Genomic DNA, 15,513 nt, shown 5'->3' on the forward strand with positions numbered 1-15,513 from the left:
AGTTATCAATGTACAGGAGGCTTATTAAAGGCTTCTTAATCAGAAACGAAAACAAAGACGATCTAAGGGCCAGTAACACAAAGTAACAGCAGGGAGTTTTCTGTGGTCTTTTGACAAGATATTCCAACGGGAGCCAAGGCCACTGAGGAGTTAACTGAAATCACAGCTCAAGAAGGAGGAGTCCCAGGCACCAAGTGGCTAATCTTGGAGTCTGTTTCCAAGATTATAACCTGTTTTATGCAGCCCTCAGAACCAAAGAAACTTTAACAAAGGATTAAAAGTTATGTAAACAAAGATCCCTTTATTTACCCCTCTGCCTCTCTAAGGAGCAGGCGGCTCCTGCCTGCTCTCTGTAGGGCTTCTCTCCCATCAGTCACGCAATAGGTAATTTACGGCAGCATTGATGCATTTACAGACCAGAAGCACCTGTCCATGGAAATGGTGAAGAATGCTCAGGTAAAAGTTGCTCATTTCCTCTGGTTGTTGTGGGTGAAATCCAGCAATTTTTTGCTTGGGAAAACGTAAGGTATATTTAATCCTGAATTATAAATTTAAGATTCTTTGAGTTTTCTAATATTTGGTTTTTAAATTCCTGACAGCAACAGCAATATATTCAGTATTGGATTTATTCTGTGCAATGCAGCATGATTGTTAGTTTGTTCCCACACAAAGTCTGGTGTACCTGGAGTTTTTAAATGTGTAGCTACAAGTGGTTTAGTGGATTAGGAGAGAGTTTAACTGAATCTCAGCACTGTTGTTTTCTGTCTGCTTTGTCAGTGTCCTGGAAGGCCTTCCCTCCTTTATCCAGTTCCTCTACATCAGTCTTTCGAACTCCTATAAGTCTTGCTTTCTTCATACCCTTCAAGTCTAAAACCCGGAGCTATGACCACCCACTCTGTCCACACACACTGCCAACAGTCACACACATAGGCATTTCTGTTGAAGATGAGAAAGCAAGTCAACTACTTTAAAACAAGCAGAAATAAAAGCACAGCCGGTTGCAGGTTATCTTCATATTTCTTTCTGTATTCACGAAGAATGTATGAAAGCATATGTTATTACATGAAACTGCAGACATGCTTTCTTTCTCTCATGAGTTTAAGACCATTTGATATGCAGGTTTTGTTGCTATTTTCATTTAATGCTACACCCTGGAAAGTTTTCTGTGTCAGGACGCATATCTAAGTCATCCTTGTCCTTAGGTGACAGCAGGTGTGTCCCCCAAAATGAGATCACAGAAGCCTGGTGTCCTGCAGTTCACAGCCGCGCCACTCCACATGCTGACATTGGGTATTGGGCATCTTTTTTCTTTCTTTCACTTGCTGTGTAAAACTGGAACATCTGTTGTTTGGGAACACATTTCCTCAGCACCTTGTCACCCCTGTAAACCCTCACTTTGGTCATTTCCCCATGTGTTTCTTTCCTGTTTACAGGATTTTTTCTCCCACGTGAGAGTCACAAACTTTGCTTTTCATATATGTTCCAGACATTTCCCCATGACATCATTTTTACTCTGTCTATGGTGCTTTTAAGCCTGTGTGTTATTGGATCATTGTGCAGTAGATTCACATTTTTCATTATTTACTTCAATCAACTTCTAATTTTTTTTTTTTAATCTGGAAGTCTCTGAGATGCTTCAACACAGATTGAAAGAAGACAAAGTAAAAAGCTTTTGGAGAATTTTGCATCTAGATTGATGAGACATTTTCTTCATGATTTGATAGTGTTTGAAAAGTTAGAGTTTATGGTCCTCTGAGCAGGAGTATCCGCTGTAAACAAAGGAAACAGCTTCCGAAGGTTTAGGGTGTTGCCACTTCAATGACTTTGGAGAACATTTGCCTTCCTTCTACAAGCACGTAGGTATTATGTTTTTAAGAATGCAGTGTAATCCCCAGTAGAAAAATTAACTACAAAGCAAAAGTATTTGGCTGCCACTACATAGGACACTTACAGGAAGCCTGGCCTCATGGGATGTTCCCTGGGGAAGAAGCAGAGTGAATTCTTTGATAAAGGGAAAGGTAGGAATGAACATTGAAGAAGGTGAGAGATAAGCCTTTCATCTGAAATGTGGGAGAAGAAATTACACAAGAGGAGGCTGGGAAGACACACAAACATGCTGTCTAAACTGTGGGCACATTTTAGATTGGTTTTGTCAGTGTTTTGTTGGAAAGAAATTTCCTTAGACTTATTAATGTCTTTGTGGGAAATGTTGTGGATTCTAAATATTCACGTATCTTAGTTAGAACACATGTTTTTAGACTATCAGTGAGCTTACAAAGTTAATAGACAAAATGGGTTTTCTGGGCCTGGCAAGATGACTCACTGGAAATGAAATTTTGCTTCCAACTTGAGGATTTGAGTTCAAACCCTGGGACCTACATGGTGTAAGGAAAAAACTGATTCCTGCAAGTAGTCTTTGGACCTCTACCTAGCAACATATACCCACGAATGAATGAATCAATTAATGAATGAATGAATTTTGAAAGATCCCTGTGTTCAAAGAGATGGGGATTTTTTAGTGAGAATTGAACTGTTTTGTGCTCATAGCTCCATGAGGCAATGACAGTGTTCTTTCTCCTGAACTCAAGCCCAGTAAGCATGACACACTGTCTATCTGTGTCTCCTTCAGTTTGAAAGACACTGGCAACTGGTGTCAGACTTGGGCATCTATTAAGGAATCCAGACCAAAGTTTGGGTCTGAACACTAGCTCTGTTGGTAGAGTAATTGCCTAACATGCAGGGAGCCATGAATTTGAAGCCCAACACAGCATAAAATCGGCTGGTGGTGCACACATGTCCTCTCAGCACTCAAGAGGAGGCAGGAAGATCAGATGGTTAAGGTCAGAGCTGGAGAGATGACTCAGCAGTTAAGAGCGCTGACTTTTCCATAGACACTTTTCCAGAAGATAGGGTTTGGTTGCCAGTAGTATATGGTGACTCACGATCATTTGTAACTCCAGTTCAGGGGATCTAATACTCTCTTCTGGCCTTGATGAATACTGCATGCATATGCTGTTCAGATATGCATGCAGGCAAAACTCACATATGCATAAAACAAAAATAATCAAAAATCTTAATTAAAGAAGTTCAAAGTCATCCTCAGCTAGTGAATTTGAGGCCTTCCTGGGATACAAAGAATGCCATATTTAAAAATGGGCATGACTGATGCAGCCATCAGGTGAAATGAAGAAGAATACATTTAGTTTTAAGATTTTATTTATTTGTTTGTTTATTTTATGTGAATGGGTGTTTTGTCCACATGTGTGCACACAGAGGTCAGAAGAGGATGTTGGATCCTTTAGGACTGGAGGTACACATAGTTGTGAACTGCCATGTGGGTGCAGGTGATCAAACCTAGTCCTCTGTAAGAGCAGCCAGGGCTATTAACTGCTGAGCCATCTGTCCAGCTTCATGAACAGAGTCTATATTTTGAAAGGTTCCCTTTTCCAGTAGGGACCAGAGGGATGACTGGTAGGAGTTTGGGGCTATCTTAGGCAAGAGCTGAATTGTACGGTACAGTGAAGAAACCTCAAGAGCAAACATTCTACAACTGCCGGGGGAGTTGTGTGGAGCCGCTGGAGCCTTGCTCCTAACAGGTCTGATGACCTGGGCTAGATGTGTGAAGTCCGCGAAACAAAGAAAACTGACCATGTGTTTCAAAGGAGTGGCCTGGATACCCAGAGTCATTTTTATTAACACAGTTTCAACATGCACAGTTTCCCAACCATATTTGTTTCCTTAAGTTTCTAATAATGGTTACAATAATTGCCAGTTTGTTCCCTTGTCTCACTCTCCTTCTGTCCCCCAACTTTCCCACCAGTAACCATTACCTCCTTGGTTCATAGTTTTAATACTAGAAGCATCAGCAGTACAGCAAGCAACAAAGGATGTTTTCTGACTAGGCACACCTACAGATAGAACAGTGTGCCTGGCTGGCAGCATTTATCGTTACAGCAGCATGGAAAGCGAGTTTTGTCTATAAAGGTTAGTGTTTACCTCTGGTCAAATCTGAGTTCTCATATTCAACTCATCAGCCAAGGCTGAACCAATTCATTCTTCATTCTATTCTACTCTATCTCCTATGAGGGATCTACCAGGTTTTCTCCTATCATCCTGCAAACTACATAACATAAAAGCCTTTTGCTAACAGTTGGCATTATTTATCTCTTGTGTTCACGTCCCCTTCCTTTCTGCAGGAAGAGGACTGTTGACTCCTACAGCTTTGGCACAGCGATAGAAATGAGGGCACTGTGGGCTTCTAGGATTCTCTTTCATCATTCTCTGTTCCTAGACTGTTCCCATTAACTCTTGATATCATCTATGATTAGCATTTCTCCTAGACTCTTGTGGTTAAAATTGTTCTCTCCAAAACAGTTATATAGACTTGTAATGTCATGAACTACTGTGACTTCTTCCAGGCTAGTCACAGGTGTGTTGGAAAGGCAATGTCTTGAGAATCCTGAATTTATGGTTGCACATCAAACATCAAAGGCTTTGGGAGTTGAATCAGGTTCACTGTGTGTTTCAACAATATCTCTTCTGGCCCACACAGAGGAGAGTCATCATGGGAGTTTCCCTAATGCAATAGCTCTTTCATCTATGGCTCTAAGGAAATGAAACTAGAGGCAGCCAGCAAGATGGTTTGTGTAAGGAAAGCAAGGAGAGCGGGTAGCACACAGCTCCTAGGGTCATGCCCAGAATTATACAGCAAACTATTCATTGGCATCGCCAAAAATGGGTTAAATTCTCCCAGGCCTTGTCAAAAAGAGAACTTGTTTCTGCTATTCTCAGGCCTTGTACCCCGAAGAAGTCATGTGGCTCCTGGCCTGAAACAACCAGAGAAGATGCATTCACCCCGCAGGTGAAGAAAGAGAACTGGGATCTTCACAGCTCCCACTAATGCTACCATAAACAGAAAGAGCCATATATAAACATTCACCCCAGCCAGGGAAGGCAGGGAGGATATGTCTGTTTCACCAAACCCTCCAGTGAAAGTTGTAACCATGAGTTGATGCAGTCGTTTTGTTCACAGAGATTAAGATGGTTGTAAGCCTCTTTGTGGGTACTGGGAACTGAACCCAGATCCTCTGCAAGAGTAGCCAGTGCTCTTAACCACTGAGTCATCTCTCTCCACTATGTCCTCTTTGTCCTTTGGAAATCAATAGAAAATATCAAGACTGGTTTGAGAATCAGGAGAAGTGACCCAATACTCATGTTGGAGAGAGAAGGTCAAGGCTATCTTTTGACATTACCACATGAAGCAGGCTCATCTGGTCAAGATAGCTGTACTTGCAACCCATTTCTGTAAATGTTACTTGTGGCAAGTGTGAGCAGGATACCTGCAGCATCTTGGATGGTTAAACATGTATTTGGTATGAATGTCTACATGGAGGGAAAAGATTATGAGAGCGTGGATGGGAAAGGTCGATCAGGACTCAGAATTGGGAGGCAAGAAATCTCTTCATTCTCCCACGGCTTCCTGTACCTCAGCTATTTTGCAAACTATTTAAACTATAAATATGTTTCAAAAATTTTAAGGACAGATCTGGCAACTTTTTCCTGTAAATACAGCATTTTGGGGGGGCTGAGTCAGGAGCATGGCTAGGAGTTTAAAGCCAGTCTAGGCTGCAGAAGTGAGACTGTGTCTTCATAAAAATCTTTTATACAAATTCCCATTCCCTCTCACTTTTTTTGGATACCATAGAATGAGTTTAAGATTCTTATTTGCATGCATAAAATACAACCAAGTGAGAATAATTTGGAAACTGGACAGATTGCACATGTCCAGGTATGGATGTGTGTGATGATTGTATGCTTCTCTACTCAGAAGGTTTCTTGATGTGATTTAAAAATTCTATAAAGCTCTTAAACAACCTTTGGGGTAATACTATGAAAATCTCAGAGGAAGTCTTTCATCTCTGTAAGGGATATCTTTTTAAAATGTTCTAGTGACATATCATTTCTGTAAGTGTGCTCCTGGTCTCTAGTCTGCAAATCTTGGTGTTAAATGAAGCTAATTGGTATGGCTACTTAATAGTTGAAGTCATCATGCACTATAGTGTCAGAAATATGCACTTTCATGAATATAGCTTTGATTCTGTTAAAATGATGTTTTCCTGTATTTTCATAACAGAAAAACCTGTATACATATAAAGAAGGACTCAGACATCAGACCATTTTTACATTTTCTAGTCAGAACACTGATAGTTCACTAAGCTATTGCTGGATTTCTCTGTGTTAAGATGTCCTGTTTGAGCCTTCATCCAGCAGCTGATGGAAGCAGATGCAGGGATCCACAGACAATCACTGAGTTGAACTCTGGAAACCTGTTGAAGAGAAGGTAGAAGAATTGTGTGAGTGGGCACGGTAGGGGGAGGGGAGGTATCAAGGTTATCACAAGAGAACCCACAGAAACAACTAACATGGGCTCACAGGAGCTCAGAGAGTTGGGGCTGATAACTAGAGAGACTGCATGGGACCAACCTAAGCTCTCTACATATGTGTGACAATTGTGTAGCTTGGTCTACTTGTGTGACTCCTATGGTAGAAGCAGTACATGACACTTTGGCTGGCTTTCAGGAACCTATTGCTAATGCTGGGTTGCCTTGCCCAGCCTTAATACAAGGTGAGGAGGTTAGTCCTATCTTAACTTGATAGGCCATGCTATTATTGACACCCACGGGAGGCCCGCCCCTTTCTGAACAGACTCAGAGGAGGAGTGGAGTGGATTGTGGGTAGATGGTGGTGGGAGAAAGATGGGAAGAGAGGAAAGAGGGAATTTCAGTCAAGATGCAAATAAATGAATAAATTCAGTTATTTATATATTTAATTAATGTATATGTATATGTGTATATGTGTGTATGTAAAGATGTCTCCTTGAGTCTGGGGAGGCAGCTCAGGCAGCTCAGCTGGCAATGTGCTAACCTTGCAAACAGGAGGACTTGAGTCTGGTCCTCAGAGTCCATGTAGAAGAGAGCCAGATGTGGTAGCATTGTTTTGTCATGGTGGTGAGGTGCGGCTGCGTGCATCCTGGGGCTAGATAGGCAGCCAGTCTCACCTATCTGTGAGTTTGTTTTTAAAGATGGATCGTTCCTAATATGTTCCTAAATAACATTAGAAAAAAGAAAATCTTTTTTTATGGGTGGTCATAAACAAGAGAAATGCCATAAAGCTTTTTGAGGCTACATCTACAATAAGATAAGCACAGCGTGATCAGAATGATGAGGACTAATTTTTAAATGAGTCAACTTTATATCCTGTTACCTTCAGGTTTCATAGATAAAAAAAATGATTTATTTCAGGTTACTGATCACCGTGACCAAGCCTTTTGTGGGAGGTAACACTGTTATTATCCATCTTGGATGATTCAGCCCCTGTAGGTAATGTACCCAAAGGAGAACCTGAACTGGAGACGAGGGCAGTCTCAGGTGTTAAGGAAGCTCAGCACGTTGTGTCCAGAAACAGCCACGCTGTGTAGCCATTGAACTGCTGTGTATGCTTACAGTGCTGAGGTCTAGCGAGGTTGTCTCTGCATCCAGATATATTCCAGAACGTAGCCCTGCAGCATGTTTCCAGATGTAACTATTAGAGTTTCCCAAACATCTTGACCTATGAGTGTTCTTTCTTTTTTACTGTTTTGTTCAAAAGACTTGGAAATAGGCTAGGACCAAGCGTGAAAACAGTTGATTGATATTTTCCTTCAACTTCCCATGATTTGAACAATTCCACAATATTCCAGAGTGCAAAAATGTGCTGTCATCCTGTCAAGTATTGTTATTTACTGAAGGCCTCTGCTTTACTGTGTCCTGTCTTCTCATTTCTTTACATGTATGTGTGCATCACTATTTCACGTACAAAGGAAGAAACTGAAGCCAAAGAATGCTAGGAATGTACACAAGGCTTGAAAACATGCCCAGGATGCTGAGAGAGCCTTGCTTTGTTCTCAAAGCCCGCACCTCTCAGCATGCCATTTGCTCAGCATGCCAGTGGCCGGACTATTATTACTTTTAATGCCTTATTAGTATCTGACTTTTGGCTCTTTACCATCTTAATAGAAAACCCGCTGTTTGTTTTAATACTTGGAAAGCTGAATACACTTAGGCAGAAAGTTCTGTGTAAATACTAAACTCAATATCAAATAAAACTCTAGAGCCAGACTTGGAACCTTTTCATACTCCAAGGGTTGGTCCCATTTCACAGCCACTTCACCCCTCAGGATTTAATTCTCTAGGAACCATTCTGGAAAGGGGTTACGGGCTCCTAGGCACAGCCCAAGACTCTCACCTTGTTGAGGGAGCCTCAGAGAAGTGAATTGGCTTCTATTGTCTTTTTCCTGTCTCCTCCTGACAGACCATCTAACCCTGAGGTTAGAATTTCAGGATCTTCAGTTGCAAAGTGGAAGCGAGGCTGTCAGTCTGTGTCCCGCCTGGTGTGCTGAGCCCAGAGTTGCGCAGAGATGTTGGAAAGTGACCAGGACTCCTTGGCACCTTTTTCTAGTACTTTCTTCTTGATCTTTCAGCTCACTTGGAGCCTTCCTTCATCATTTATCCTGAACCTTGTGCCTATCCATCCCTTGACAGCTCTTAGCAACCTGCTAACTTCAGTTACTACTTGGTTAGAATTTCTCCTGCTAGAGGGATGTTTGCTTTAGAGACTCTTGGATTTTAAAGTTCTTCTATGTGTCAGAAATTAATCTTCATCCCTCCACACCAGTCCCTTGGTTTTGTTTTGAGGCAGGTCTTTCCGGAAAGCACAGGCAGGCCTGCCTTGAACAATCCTCCTGCCTCAGCCTCCTGAGTGTTGGGGTAGTAGGTGTGAACCATCATGTCCAACAGAGAATGGATTTCAAAAAACTGCCCTGTTACAAGAATCAACACATTGTTTTCTGCCGTGTGTAGAGCTGTGAGGCTCACAGTTTTGGATCCAATCCATCTTGACTAAAGGTCAGAGAGCTCAGACCTATTCTCATTCCTTGAGGATGAACAACAGGATGTTTGACCAAAGGTGCAGCTACTGGATGCTTGGCTCCTCAAAGGCCAGACAACAGGATGCTTGGCTTAGCACATAGTTACCAGGTGTTTTGAGATGTAAGGAGGTAGTTACGCTTGCTTCTTCTTTTTATCATGGGAGTCTTGTGCCCTCCTCTTTTGATTGGGGCATAGAAGGACTGAGAGTAATAAACTCGGGGCTTTACAGTATCCACTGGAAGCCCTCCCAACCTATCTGTCATTTGTCTATTTATCATCCATCGATAGATTAAAATACACATGCACAACAATATACACATACATAAAATTAACTTCACATGTTTGATGGACTCAGTTTCCCTTTTTGTAATGCCTGATCATGGAGCTAACTTAAAATAAGCTTAATTTGTTAACAGTTTGTTATGTATGTGGTGTGATCTCAGTTGTCAACTTAATGATATCTAAGATGACCTGGAAGTTTAGCCTCTGCGTGCTTGTGGGGGATTATCTTGACTAGATTAGTTGAAGTGGGAAGACCCACCCAAATTCCTTGGATGGTATTCTGGTTAGGTTTTTATATCAACTTGACACAAACTAGAGTCATCTGTGAGAAGGACACCTTAATTGAGAAAACACCTCCATATAATTCAGCTGTAACATGTTCTTAATTAGTGATTGATGTAGGAGGGTTCAGCCAATGGTGGGTGGGCCCACTCCTGGACTGGTGGTTCTAGTTCTATAAGAAAGCAGACTGAGCAAATCACGAGGAGCAAGCCTGTAAACAACACTCCTCCATGGCCTCTGCACCAGCTCCTGCCTCCAGGTTCCTGCCCAGTTTGAATTCTTCCTGTCCTGACTTCCTTCATGATGGATGGTGATGTGGAAAAGTAATTGAAACAACCCCTTTTTCCCCAAGTTGCTTTAGGTCATGATTTCGCCACAGCCTTAGAAACCCTAACTAAGACGGGATCCTTGATTATAGAAAAAGCAGGAGGAAAAGAGCTGAAAACAAGCATCCAGTGCTCCTACTGCCTCCAAATGCCGATGCCATGTTATCAGTCACATGACCAGCGGCTATAAGCTCCTTTGCAAACCAAAACAAACACACACTCCCGCAAGTGCCTTACGCCAGGGTATTTTATCACAGCCCAAAGAAGAATAGTCAAGGTCTGTGGTAAAATTTCTGCCGACTTAAGTTGCGTCCTCCTACTCTTCTAATCCGCTTCTAACGGGGGGTTTTCAGGGCTAGGACTGGGGATGCTAGCCTTTGTTCTAGAGAACAGCAGGAATGTTCTCACAGGGAAGCAGGTGACTTGCAGAGCCTGGATCTTATATGGTTCTGTCAAATTTTTGTAATTCTAGATGTAATTGCACAGCACAGAGGTCTTTGTGTCACTTGGCTCTTGGGGCAGGAAGCGATCTGGTGGGAGGTGGATTATTGTCATTCTGTTTCTCTCTTTGTTTATCTTTGGGGCTTTCTCCAATATTATTTTATGCCCAGTTAGGCTGCGACCTTTATCAGGTTTCCATTCTTCAGCCACAGAAGTTCACTCCGCAATGCCAACCCACCCTACCCTTTCTTTGTTTAGACAGTCATCGTGGCTAAAATAGCCATTGCTGATTAAACACAAAAGACATGCCAGGTACTTTACTTTAGTCCTAATCCTTAATAAAATATGTGAGGAAGGCATTGCTACCTTTGTTTTAGAAAGAGAATGTAAAAAAGTCACACCTTTTAAAACTTCACTGTACTCTACAGCATTATTGTTATACCAAAATGCACTTCGGCATTTATTCACTCATCAGTCACAGAAGACAGCAATTCTACCAATATGCACCAAACACTTATTTTGTGAAAATAATGAACTTAAATATTGTGAGGATTGTTTCTCCTGTTTTCTTCAGCGTGGCCACGCGCTCTCTCTTCTTCCCCTCTCTCTCTCTCTCTCTCTCTCTCTCTCTCTCTCTCTCTCCCCCTCCCCCTCCTTCCCTTTCTCCCCTTTTAATAAATGCTTTTATGGCTACAAAAAAAAATATTGTGAGGATTATAGATAGCTCTCATCTAGCTCTGACCTCAGGAATCTTGCAGGATAGACAGAGCAATGACAACTGAGCGTAATGATCAAAATATACGTTAGAAACTGTGGACTTCTCCAAGGTAGTTTTGAGGTCATAATCACCATGATAGTATCAAATACAAAAACAAGTTCCATATACATTTTTCAATGACTGAGCAGTTAACTTGGAATTGAAGGGAGTGTTGAATGGGCCAGGAGAGGTTCCACATACACATAACGTGTAGCATTTGTGTACAACTGAGCGTATTCCAGAGGTGGAAAAGCTCTTTTGAATGTGAGTCAGAGGGTGGAGGTATACCATGTTTGAGATGTGAAAGGGACAGAAGTCAGGTGCCTGAGGGTAGCATTTATAGCATCAAAGTTGTCATTGAATCAGAAAAGAAAGTTTTTCCAGTTTTATATCAAGCACAGAAACAACAATCTCAAAAAAGTTTTTCCAGTTTTATATCAAGCACAGAAAGAGCAATCTCAATAGCAAAATGTATACAATGCTGGTGAGAGGGCTCAGTGGGTGAAGAAATTTCAACCCCAGCTGAGTGTGAGTCCTCAGGACCAGTGCAGAGCTGGACAGTCGTTTCCGTACTCCCAGAACTCCTGTGGTTGGATGGGAAGAGAAGAGAGCTGAATCCCTATAAGCCGTCCATTTGTACTGAGGGAACTAGCAAACAGATGAACCAGCCTCAAACAAGGCAGAAGGTGGAGACTGACACCAACATTATCCTCTGAAACCCACACATGTACTGCAGCAGGTGTGTGCTCACACTTACACATGCAATATGTTCACCCCTCCCCCCTCTCTCATACACACACATACATGATCATAGATATACACCATCAGAATAATTACAATTTGGAAGGGAAAATTTATATTATGAGCAATCTTTCAATGTTGGAATTATCTAACTTTGTTAGATTCAGTGTTTTTCAAACTTTTTTTTTCCAGTTTGGGTTCTAAAACTATAAGATTATATAAAAAAAATCCCATTTCATAGTGTCTGGGCAAAGTCCATTATTCTCAATATGAATCTCTTCACAGTTTGAGTAAGTATTTTAGATCCATTGTTAGGGGTCAGTTCAGAAAGAGACTCACTAGGCAGAGATCCGCAAAGGGGAAGTTGCAATGCACAATGGTGTTGTAATAAGAGCGGCGGGGCTGCGTCCATGGCCGCCCGCACGGCTAGCTTTATGCCCTGAAATAATTACACGGAAACTGTATTCTTTTAAACACTGCCTGGCCCATTAGTTTCAGCCTCTTATTGGCTAGCTCTTACATATTGATCTAACCCATTTCTAATATTCTGTGTAGCACCATGAGCTGCCTTACCAGGAAAGATCTTAACCTGCGTCTGTCTGGAGTGGGAGAATCATGGCGACTGCCTGATTTGGCTTCTTTCTCCCAGCATTCTGTTCTGTCTACTCCACCTACCTAATTTTCTGTCCTATTAAAGGGCTAAGGCAGTTTCTTTATTTAACCAATGAAATTAACTCCTCCATCACAATGGAAGGGCGAGAGAAACATTTCTGTTTGTCTGTTTGTAAAATATAGAAATTACTTGGAACTTAATGTGTCTGGATTGTAGTTCTTAGTTTTATTTTATTTATTTTTTGCTTTTAGCTACATGGCTCTTGCATGAGTCAGGTTATTCGTGTTATTCCATAAAAATACAGTATAAAAGGGTTTTATGAGGATTAACAATGACACATATAACGAAGATATAAACGTGCCTAGATATTATCCCATTGCTTTAAAAAAAAAGATTTATTTTTACTAATTTTACTCTGTGAATGTATGTGACTATGCACATGACTGCAGGCCTGTGGAGGCCAAAATGGGAGCTGTATCCTCCTACATTTTGGGTTGTTGTGAGCTACCCTATGTAGTTGCTGAGAACCAAACTTGAATCCTCTGTACTAACAGCAACTCAGAACTGCTGAGTCATCTCTCCAACCCTTGTTTCTTCTTTCCTTTCAATCTCTTCTGATTTCTTTTTTTTTCAAATGTTCATGACTTAGTTTATAGATCTATGAAGAAAGACAACAGACTTCCCTAAGTTTGGTGAGGCTGAAACATCACAGTGGAAGGATGTGGCAGAGAAAAGTTCCTCATCTCTCTCATTGCAGCCATAAAGCAAAGAGTGAGCTAGGGCTCAGGAATGTGTGTGTGTGTGTGTGTGTGTGTGTGTGTGTGTGTATGTGTGTGTGTGTGTATGTATGTATTTTATCTGTTCCTCTAGATTACCCCTACTAATGTAAAACCTAAATATAATACAAATTATATAGCACAATAGTTTAATTAATATTCTTTCTTTCTTTCTTTCTTTCTTTCTTTCTTTCTTTCTTTCTTTCTTTCTTCCCTCCCCCCACCTCTTTCTCTCTTTCTGGAGCCCTGGTTGTCCTGGAACTCACTGTAGGTCAGGCTGGCCTTGAACTCAGAGACCCACTTGCCTCTGCTCCCCCCTCAGTACTTGGATAAAAAGCATGCATCACCACTGCATGGCTATAATATTATTTCTTATACTATAAATACTATTATATAGAGATGTGATGTACAATAATGCTTTACTGAGTTTATTGTGGCACATTTTGAAGTAAGCTGGATCTCACACCTCTTGAAATGCTGGGAATGAGGAGTCTACTTTCAAGGCAGGATCAATGATGGCATATCACAAACAGAAATTTAAATGCTTGTTAATTTAAATATGAAACCAAAACCATAATATTCACATAATTATCTTTTCCTAATCTCAACACTAAAATCAACAGCAATAGCAAAGGAATTAATTTGGTAATGTAAGACACACTTCATGAAGGAAATTTCAGTGTTCAAATCATGCCTGTAAGTCAGATTGTCACTAAGAATGAGATTCTCTGTTTTGATTTCTGTTTTCTTTGGAAGTCTAAACCAAGTGCCTTTACAGAAAAAGAAGGAAGACATGATGTTGGGAGGGAGATGTGTTGTGAGTGTTCAGGAACATTGGAGCAGACAATGAAGGAATGCATGTGATCATAATACATTGCCTATGCATATTAAATACTAAAATAATAAAAATATTATGTCTTTTAAATATTTATTATTAATTATGTATACAGTGTTCTGTCTGCATGCTGGAAGAGTGTATCAGATCTTATCATAGATGGTTGTGAGCCACCATGTGGTTTCTTGGACTTGAACTCAAGACTTCTGGAAGACCAATCAATGCTTTTGACTTTTGAGCCATCTCTCCAGCCTCTATTAATGTCTTTTAAAGAAATATTTCCAGGTGTCATGGATCACACCTTAATCACAGGACTCGGGAGGCAGAAGCAGGCAGATCTCTGTGGGTTTGAGGCTATTATGGTCTACATAATGAATTCCACAATAACCACGACTCCATTGTGAGACCCCATTTTAATAAAATAATATAATGTAATATTATAGACATTTGCATAAATTAATATTATTTCCAGTGGTTCTAATTTATAGTCAGGGAAAAGCATGTAAATTGTATTACTGATTTACAGAATCATACCATTTGTAGAGAAACTACCCCAACTTAGCCAAGATAATAAGTTGACATACAAGCATGAGTTTTAAGAATCTGTGGTCTTTTAGTTGAAGACATAAATAGTAGAAGACAGGATACTTTTGAAATAGTCTGGATATAAATATGGTTGAATAAATATTCAACAAAATAAAGTCATAGACGTCATTAAAACTCACAGCAGAAAATACAATGAGCCCCTAGTGGACACAAACCACCTTTAATATTCAAAACAGATGTTTGGTATCAGCAAGCACACTAAAGAGCAGAATTTTAAAAAATTAATTAAATCAGAGCAAGATTTTGTGTTGTTTTTGACTAGATCTCAAGCATTTGATTTTACCAATACCAATAAAGACTCAGGAGCCAGATGTGGGGGTGAAAGCCTGCTAGCTAAGAGAGGCAGAACAAGCAATTGATTGACCTTCCTCCCCCACGAATGTCCCAGAATGTAAGGATCTAAGGCCTTTCTCCTACATAGTCTAAAAACAAAACAAAACAAACAAGAAAATGTCCCTTCCTTCTACTTCCTGTGCCTCTCGCAATCCATCCTCCTGATTCTTTCTTACTCTGTATGGTTTTTTAATGTTCACTTCCTGTCAACTGGTTGCTTGCTCCACCTCTTGACTTATGATTGATTTTATTTAGTCCTCTTTACAATAAGCAGAAAGCTCTTGAATTAAAGATGTGTGCTAGGACTGAGCCACACCACGACTAGAAAGAGCTTTTTCCAATAAATAACACAAACTTGGGGTTCACAGTGTGATCAAATATCCTGCAACAATTTTGCTAATTTATTTTGAAATGGCATCTGAACAGGTACCTAGAATATTTGTTTTTCCAGTGTCCAAAATCAGAACTTTACTACTAATCATTAATAACTTCTCAAGTTTCATGTTCCTATGGTCTCCTTTATTGTTTAACTTGAATAACAAAGTTACAAGTTAG

At 40.6% G+C, this 15,513-nt stretch overlaps 1 protein-coding gene across 2 annotated transcripts in view; it reads left to right on the forward strand.

The window, feature by feature from the left end:
• The first annotated feature begins 245 nt into the window (after window positions 1-245).
• LOC130879973 (solute carrier organic anion transporter family member 1A5-like) overlaps window positions 246-15,513 on the forward strand; it is a 90,105-nt gene continuing 74,837 nt past the window's right edge. For both annotated transcript variants that reach the window (XM_057778789.1, XM_057778794.1), the window contains exon 1: window positions 246-456. The gene's annotated coding sequence lies outside the window, so the exon portion shown is untranslated. The remainder of the gene's footprint in view (window positions 457-15,513) is intronic.

Source organism: Chionomys nivalis, chromosome 1 (assembly GCF_950005125.1).
Source record: "Chionomys nivalis chromosome 1, mChiNiv1.1, whole genome shotgun sequence".
Lineage (NCBI taxonomy): Eukaryota > Metazoa > Chordata > Mammalia > Rodentia > Cricetidae > Chionomys > Chionomys nivalis.